Source organism: Trachypithecus francoisi, unplaced genomic scaffold (genome assembly GCF_009764315.1).
Source record: "Trachypithecus francoisi isolate TF-2019V2 unplaced genomic scaffold, Tfra_2.0 Lachesis_group15, whole genome shotgun sequence".
Classification (NCBI taxonomy): Eukaryota; Metazoa; Chordata; class Mammalia; order Primates; family Cercopithecidae; genus Trachypithecus; species Trachypithecus francoisi.
In genome coordinates, this window is record NW_022681460.1 from 47436655 (window position 1) to 47445905 (window position 9251).

Below are 9251 nucleotides of genomic sequence, written 5' to 3' on the forward strand. Positions count from 1 at the left end.
GGCTACTGTTTAACCCCTTTCACAATGCTTAAATTGATTAAGTATAAATTCTGCTCTGCACATCACGTAAAGGAAATACACATTAATTTGTCGATATCTTAAAGATATATCTCATGTGTTATTACTACATTTTTAAAGTCAACAAAATCCATTTAGTACATTTATTTCCTTTTTGAGATGTATGTATGAGGACTGTTTTCTTCATTTTGATAATAACAAATTAAATAAGCAAAGGTCTCAAAAGAAAGAATAATTTTGAAATTAATAAAGGGAGTTCAATGGAAAAAAAGAAAATATTAGTACTATTTCCAACTCAAGTATTCCACGGCTCCCATCTGGAAATATGTGCATGGCATGGAAGCCTATTATCATTAGAAAGTTTATAATTACTGTTAAATATGTACATACAGTGCTATCATGATGGTTGTGGCTTTGTGATCTAACATATCCCAAAGAGGCAGCATTAAGATTTACTTTCTCAGAATAAAAACTTTTAAGAGAATGGACTTCTTTCCCAGAAATGCAAAGGCAAATATGTGGACAATCTTGATTAACAATGGCAGAAAGCCCATCAGATAAAAGGATTAACTGAAATTGCCAAAGCAACAAAGAAAAAAGGAACCAGTCAGTGTTTTCTCGCAGAGATCATTTTACTGGACTATTAAGATGTGTCCTGTATATACTACACAGATAGAGCATGCACAAAATTTCCATGGAATATGCTTGTAATGAAATACTATATACAGGTTAAAATTATATTGTAAAATAAAGACAAAATATTTTAATATAAATCACTAAGTGAGAAAAATCACATTTCAGGAAAGAATATGCAATACAATTTTTTTTAAAGAGAATGGGATACACTGTTCCAGTTATCACAATGTATTGCCTCTCACCTTTCCAGCCAATGTCTCATTGCCCTGCTTGTCACATGGAGCTGGATGTTGTAAACACCACTTCATTGCCAGTTGAGGTGCTGGAGGGATGCTGAGGAAAGAAAATGTTTCTTTTGCTGATTCTAGTGCACTTTACTCAGTTTGCCTCTGAGGACTGACTAGGCAGTTGTCCACAGACACAAAATGGTGTTCACCTTCCAGTAGTTGCAGCCTAGGGGTATTTACATAGCAGTCTTGGTCCACCAGCTGTGGACCAGCCCTGTTTCAGAGTAACACAATAAACTTCATTGCCACCTCTTATGCTGGAGCCATGCCTCCTCCATTGGCATCTAGATCCTATCCTTGGTGGGTGGAGGGATATCGTCAAGTTGATTCCTTATTCGTTCATTTTCCCTCAGCGCTATACCTTTTTTCACAGCTGTCTTTTATTCCCTCCTAGTAACTAATTGCCTGTAAATAATTAGTCTTCATAGCGTGTCTTTCCTATTCAGATTACCGTGTGATCTCTCTTTCCTGACTGGACCATGACTGATACACACATTAGCACACATACACAAACACAAACATAGATAATTGGAAAGTGATGTTTGCAACAATTAATAGTGATTATTTCTGGATGCTTATATTTGAAGTACTCTTTATTTTCTTCTGTATATTTTTTGTATTGTCTAAATTCTCTACAATCCTGCATTACCTTTGAAATCCAAAAATTTACACAAAATTTTAGAAAGCATTAATAAATTCTCCTAAGTTTAGAAAATAAACAGACCCAGTATATTTAAAACAAATTAGGATCTAAATTTGATAAGGCTTAGCTTGGGAGATTTTTTAAATCATTCTTATTTTTATCTTGCATGTTTTAAAAGGCTTAAAATGAAATTAGAAAGGAGCAAACACAATGAAATGTGTTCAACAAAAAATGTCAGACACTTATGATATTGCATTTGTTATTATAAACTAATTGTTGCAGACAAGAAAACAAAAAGTGGAATTACTTTTACAAACTTGTTCTAGATCAAAATTGCTCTATTTAGTGCCCTTTAAATGCAAAGTGACAGAACATAAACCGACCCAACAGTATAGTGGATGCATTATCAGCGTGCTGACGTGGCCTCCTTTGCCTGCTCTCTCTGATTTAATGCCATCAGACACAAGGTGATTTAGAACATTCTTGGTAATAACGGAGAGGCTGAAAGCAGATATTTTTAATGTTTTCTTCCTCCTCTAAGGTTTGTTATTTAGTTAAGGCAATACTGCAGAGACAATCAGTATGTTGCAGAATGTAATAAAATGAATATCAAGAGCAGATGACATTGGTGGGAGAAAATTCCCTCATTTAAAAAAAAAAAATTCTCTGTCAGAGTTTCAACACTTGGAAACTATTTTATTTTATTTTAAGTTCCAGGATACATATTCAGGTTTATTACATAGATAAATGTGTGCCATGGTGATTCGCTGCACCTATCAACCGATCACCTAGGTATTAAGCCCAGCATGTATTAGCTATTTACCCTGTTGCATTCCATCTCCCTGTCCTCACAACAGGTCCTAATGTGTGTTGTTTCCCTCCCTTTGCCCATGCACTCTCATTGTTCAGCTCCCACTTATAAGTGAAGCTGCATGGTGTTTGGTTTTCTGCTCCTGTGTTAGTTTGCAGGGAATAATGGCTTCCAGCTCCATCCATGTCCCTGCAAAGACATGATCTTGTTCCTTTTCATGGCTGCATAGTATTCCATGATGTATGTGTACCACATTTTCTTCATCCAGTCTATCACTGATGGGCATTTGGGTTGATTCCATGTCTTTACTATTATGAATAGTGCCGTAATGAACATACATATTATCTTTGTAATAGAATAATTTATATTCCTCTGGGCATGTATCCAGTAATGGAATTACTGGGCCAACTGGTATTTCTGGTTCTAGGTCTTTAAGGAATCGCTAGACTGTCTTTCACAATGGTTGAACTAATTTACATTCCCATCAATGGTGTAAAAGTGTTCCTCTTTCTTCACAACCTCACCAGCATTTGCTGTTTCTTAACTTTTTAATAATTGCCTTTCTGACTGGTGTGAGATGGTATCTCATTGTGGTTTTGATTTGCATTTCTCTAATGATCAGTGATGTTGAGCTTTTTTCCATATGTTTTTTGGCCATGTAAATACCTTCTTTTAAGAAGTGTCTGTTCATGTCCTTGGCAGACTTTTTAATGTTTTTTTATAAATTTGTTTAAGTTCCTTGTATATTCTAGATATAAGACCTTCGTCAGATGGATACATTGTGAACTTTTTTTCCAACTCTATAGGTTGCCTGTTCCCTCTGGTGATAGTTTCTTTCCCTGTGCACAAGCTCTTTAGTTTAATTAGATCCATGTCTCAATTTTTACTTTTGTTGCCATTGCTTTTGGGAATTTTGCCATGAAGCATTTGCCCGTGCCTATGTCCTGAATGGTATTGCCCAGATTTTCTCCTGGGGTTTTTGTAGTTTTGGTTTTACATTTAAGTCTTTAATCCTTCTTGAGTTACTTTTTGTATAAGGTGTAAGGAAGGGGTCCAGTTTCAGTTTTCTGCATATGGTTAGTCAGTATTCCCAGTATCATTTATTAAGTGGAGAATCCTTTCCCTGTTGCTTTTTTTTTTTTTTTTTTTTTTTCTGGTCAGGCTTGTTGAATATCAGATGGTTGTAGATGTGTGGTGTTATTTCTGAAGTCTCTGTTCTGCTCCATTGGTTGATATGTCTGTTTTAGTACCAGTGCCATGCTGTTTTATTTACTGTAGCCTTGCTGTATACTTTGAATTCAGGTAGCACGATGCCTCCAGTTTTGTTCTTTTTGCTTAGTATTATCTTGGCTATACTAGCTGTTTTATAGTTCCATATGAATTTTAAAGTAATTTTTTTTCTAATTGTGTGAAGAATGTCAATGGTAGTGTGATGAACGTAGCATTGAATCTGTAAGTTACTTTGCACAGTATGGCCATTTTCATGATATTGATTCTTCCTATACATGAGCACGGAATGTTTTTCCATTTGTTTGCATCCACTGGTATTTCCCTGAACAGTGGTTTGTAGTTCTCTTTGAAGAGGTCTTTCACTTCCCTTGGTATTTTATTCTATTTGTAGCAATTGTGAATAGTAGTTTATTTATGATTTGTCTCTCTGCTTGTCTATTGTTGGTGTATAGGAACTTTGTGAGTTTTGCGCATTGATCTTGTATCCAGAGATTTTGCTGAAGTTGTTCATTAGCTTAAAAAGCTCTTGGGCTGAGATGATACAGTTTTCTAGATAAAGATCATGTCATCTGCAAAACAGAGATAGTTTGACTTCCTCTCTTCCCATTTGAATACCCTTTATTTCTTTCTCTTGGCTGATTGCCCTGGCCAGAACTTCCAATACAGTGTTGAATGGGAGTGATGAGAGAGGACATCCTTGTCTTGTGCCTGTTTTCAAGGGGAATGCTTCCAGCTTTTGCCCATTCAGTATGAGGTTAGCTGTAGGTTTGTCATAAATGGCTCTTATTATTTTGAGGTATGTTCCTTCAATATCTAGTTTATTGTGAGTTTTTAACATGAGGGAATGTTGAATTTTACTGAAGGCCTTTTCCACATCTATTGAGATAATCATGAGGTTTTTGTCTTTAGTTCCGTTTGTGTGATAAACTACATTTATTGATTTCTGAATGTTGAACCAGCCTGGCATCCCAGTGATGAAACCAATTTGATCAGCATGAATAAGCTTTTTGATGTGCTGTTGGATTCAGTTTGCCAGTATTTTATTGAGAATATTTGCATTGAGGTTTTTCAGGGAAATTGGCTTGAAGATTTGTTTTTGTATCTCTGCCAGGTTTTGGTATCAGGATGATGCTGGCCTCATAAAATGAGTTAGGGAGGAGGCCCTCCCTTTCAATTGTTTGGAATAGCTTCAGTAAAAAGGGTATCAGCTCCTCTTTGTACCTCTGATAGAATTCAGCTGTAAATCCATCTGCTCTTGGGCTTTTTTGGTTGGTAGGTTATTTATTACTGCCCCAGTTTCAGAACTTATTATTGACCTATTCAGGGATTCAACTTCTTCCTGGTTCAGTCTTGGGAGGGTGTATGTGTTCAAAAATTCCTCTATTTCTTCTAGATTTTCTAGTTTGTTTGCATAGAAGTGTTGATAACATCCTTTGATGGTTGTTTGTATTTCTGTGGGGTCAGTGGTGATATCCCCTTTATCATTTTTATTGCATCAATTTGAGTTGTCCCTTTTTCTTTCTTTCTTTTTCTTTTGTATAGTTAGCAGTCTATCTGTTTTATTAATTTTTTCAAAAAATAAGCTCCTGGACTCATTGATTTTTTGAGGGTTTTTTTTGTGTCTGCATCTCTATCAGTTAATGCTTTGAACTGGGTTGTTTATTGTCTTCTGCTAGTTTTAGGTTTTGTTTCCCCTTGGTTCTTTAGATCTAATAGTTGTGGTGTTAGGGTGCCTATTTTTCTAACTTTTAGATGTGGGCATTTAGTGCTATAAATTTCCCTCTTAACACTGCTTTAGCTGCATCCCAGAGATTCTGGTAGGTTGTGTCTTTGTTCTCACTGTTTTCAAAGAACTTCTTGATTTCTGCCTTGATTTCATTATTTACCCAGGAGTCACTCAGGAGCAGGTTGTTCAATTTTCATGCAGTTGTGTGGTTTTGAGTGAGTTTCTTAATATTGAATTCTAATTTGATTGTGCTGTGGTCTGAGAGACTGTTTATTATGATTTGAGTCCTTTTGCATTTGTTGAGGAGTGTTTTATTTCTAATTCTGTTATCAGTTTGTTGAGTACGTGCCATGTGGCACTGAGAAGAATGTATATTCTGTTTTGGGGTGGAGAATTGTATGGATATCTACCAGGTCCACTGAGCCAGTGCTGAATTCAAGTCCTGAATATTCTTTTTAATTCTCTGTTCTGATGATCTGTCTAATATTAACAGTGGGGCGTTAAAGTTTCCCACTATTATTGTGGGGGGTTCTAAGTCTCTTTGTAGGTAACTAAGAACTTGTTTTATGAATCTGGTAGCTCCTGTATTGGGTGCATATATAATTAGAATAGTTAACTGTTCTTGTTGACTTGATACCTTTACCATTATGTTTGTCTTATTTGAACTTTGTTGGTTTAAATTCTGTTTTGTCAGAAACTAAGAATGAAACCCTTGCTTTTGTCTGCTTTCCATTTGCTTAGTAAAATTTCCTCCAACCCTTTATTTTAGCTTATGTGTGTTTTTCACATGAGATTGGTCTCTTGAATGCAGCACACCAATAAGTCTTGACTCTTTATCCAGCTTATCATTTTTGTCTTTTAATTGGGGTATTTAACTCACTTACATTTAAGGTTAATATTCTTATGTGTGAATTTGGTTCTGTCATCATGATGCTAGCTGGTTATTTTGCAGACTTATTGCTATATTTGCTTTATAATGTCATTGGTCTTTGTACTTCAGTGTGTTTTTGCAGTGGCTGGAACTGGTTTTTCCTTTCCATAACTAGTGTTTCTTTCCGGAGCTCTTGCAAGGCAGGCCTGGTGTGACAAATTCCTTCAGCATTTGCTTGTCTGAAAAGGATTTTATTTCTCCTTCACTTATGAAGCTTACTGTGGCCAGATATGAAATTCTCAGTTGGAAATTCTTTTAAGAATACTGAATATTGGCCCCAATCTTTTATAGAATTTCTGCTGAGAGTTCTGCTGTTAGTCTGATGGGCTTCCTTTTGTAGGTGATTTTCCCTTTCTCTCTGGCTGCTACTTGTCAATTTCTAACATAAAATATAATGGGTAAGTTACCAGAAGAGTAATTGACTCATATTTTAATTTTTATTAAGATGTTTAAATCAAGGGCATGTTGTAGGAAAGCTATGGAAATTTACAAATGTATAGCCTTATATTATGGTATACCAAAGCAAGGAATATTCCCCAAACTAGAGATTTTTGTAAGATTTCTCTAAGTAACCTTAGATCACCTGTTTTATTGTAAGTCAGTGTACCTAATGGTTTTCATATATAAAATGAGGATGGTATTTTTCCTAGCTATAATCTGTAATCAGATTACATTTTATTTTTAAATTTTCTTTTTTTTTTTCTAGATGCAGTCTTGCTCTGTTGCCTAGAATGGAGTGCCATGGCACACCATGGTCACCGGAGTCTTCAACTCCTGGGCTCAAAAGATCCTCCTACCTAAGTCTCCCGAGGAGCTGAGACTACAGGTGTGCATCACTACTCTCAGCTAATTTTTTTTTTTTTTTTTAATTTTTGTAGAGACAGGGTGTCACTATATTGTCCAGGCTGGTCTCAAACTCCTGACCTCAAGTGATTCTCCCACCTTGGCCTCCCAAAGTGTTGTAATGTTAGATGTGAGCCACCAAGACTGGCTGTACTCAGATTTTAAAATTTTATTTAAAATTGCATAAGGCTCATATAGGTAGCAAGTTAACATATGTAAATATTTATTAAAATTTACTCTTATAATGACATATATTATCACACATATATCAAGCTCTCATAGTTTAACCATTGGTATCTGCAGACTCGGAGGATCACCAAACAGATGGAAACATACTTGATCATTTACAAGTCTACAAGTGAGAAATGTAAATTATTAAACAAAATCAGTTGCAATGAGGGCAGTGATAACTTATTGCTCAGTTTCCATGTTGTTTCTCAAGGATTTCTCTTCTACAAGCTTCCTGTTAGTTGTATCACAGTCTCTTAACATACATTGTGCTTTGGCTTTCATGCCAGGAAGCACATTAACTTTAAATAAACATACTTCTAGTTTTTCTATCTCTGAGCACCCAGGCAAGGTATAGCTCCAGTAGGACCTGAAAATAACTGAGCAAAGCAAGAAGGAGAGAAAAAAGTCTTCTTGCTTCTTTCTGGGAGGGTCTCAAATTACTCTTTCACTGTTCTCCTGGTATACTAAGTGCCTAAAGCCAAAGCAAGTCTACTTTTTGGCTACCACGTCCTCTAGGGCATATTTGCTTTTAAAATTCTTTATCTTATTGACTACCAGAAGCTGGATCTGTCAACTTGTCAAAGAGAGTAAGATCTGGATAGAATTCTTCCTTTAGCTACAATTATTTAAGTTCTATGTAACACCCTCCAACATCCTAAACCACCAGTCTTCCAAGGGTAGGAAGGTGCCTGCAGCTATATTAAATAGATTCTTCATTTTACAACTTAAACTCTATTTTATTACTTTCAAATATTTATGATCGAAGATCTGTTTCCATACAATGACAGTTAAATCTTTTAGTGTTTTAACTTGGTGTATTTCCCTTTTCCTTTCTCAGATGAGTCTAAATTGACAAAGTCAATTCACATCTATGGCTTTGAACCTGCTTTCACAAACTTTTAAAGTCAAATTTAATTTTAGTTCTTCTACCTGAAAAACTTGAAAATCTTCATTATGACACCTTTTCTAATAATTATCTCTAAATCATTAATTCTGTTCCAAATAGCTACTATTTACAATTAACAATTTATGGTTGTTTATCCATATTGAAGTTTAAAACCTTATTTCAAAATTTGTCTTATCCCTGGATGACTTTTTGACATTCTCTGATGCATTCTGAACCACATGCATACTAAATACTGTCTGATTCTCAGCATAATGCTACAGAAGGCGTTCTCAAATGTGACTACATAGTAGAATTAGTGGGGAATTGAACACAATATTTGTGCCTGTACTCCTCACCAAGAGATTTTAATTCAACTAGTCTGGAGTGGCACCAAGTTATATGTAATTTTAACACTTTACCCTACCCCAGACGATTCGAATGTGCAGTCATAGAAAAAACAACAACAACAACACTGTGCTAGATCATGTTAGGAATTGAGAAAATGAGAAAGGTATGGTCTCTTTTTAGTGACCATATAATATAGAGACTCAACTAAGAGACACAAAACAATTAGAGCACAATTAAATGTAAATTGTTTTGAACTTCGTATAAAAACCTAGAGACTAAAAAAATTAAAATAACATTATTACAAAGTAAAGATCTTTGTAAACTAGACTAACCAGAGAAGGCTTTATGGAGTAAGTATAACTTAAGTTCATTGCTGCGAACAGATTTGGGCAAGTTCAGAGAAGGGTGAAAGAGATATTAAAAATTAGAGGACTAGCAGACACAGAGGCAGTGAATCATACTTGCCATTAAGAGAGAAAAGCTGACATGTTTGACTAGAATATGTGTGTTTGAAAGTTATCAAAAAAAATAGAAAAAAATTATTTATTATAGGAAAGCTGATATGTTTGACTAGAGTATGTGTGTTTGAAAGTTATGAAAAAATAGCAGTAAATAAGTTAGTGGCAAAATTAGAAGAGTCTATCTGCCATCTTATCTCACC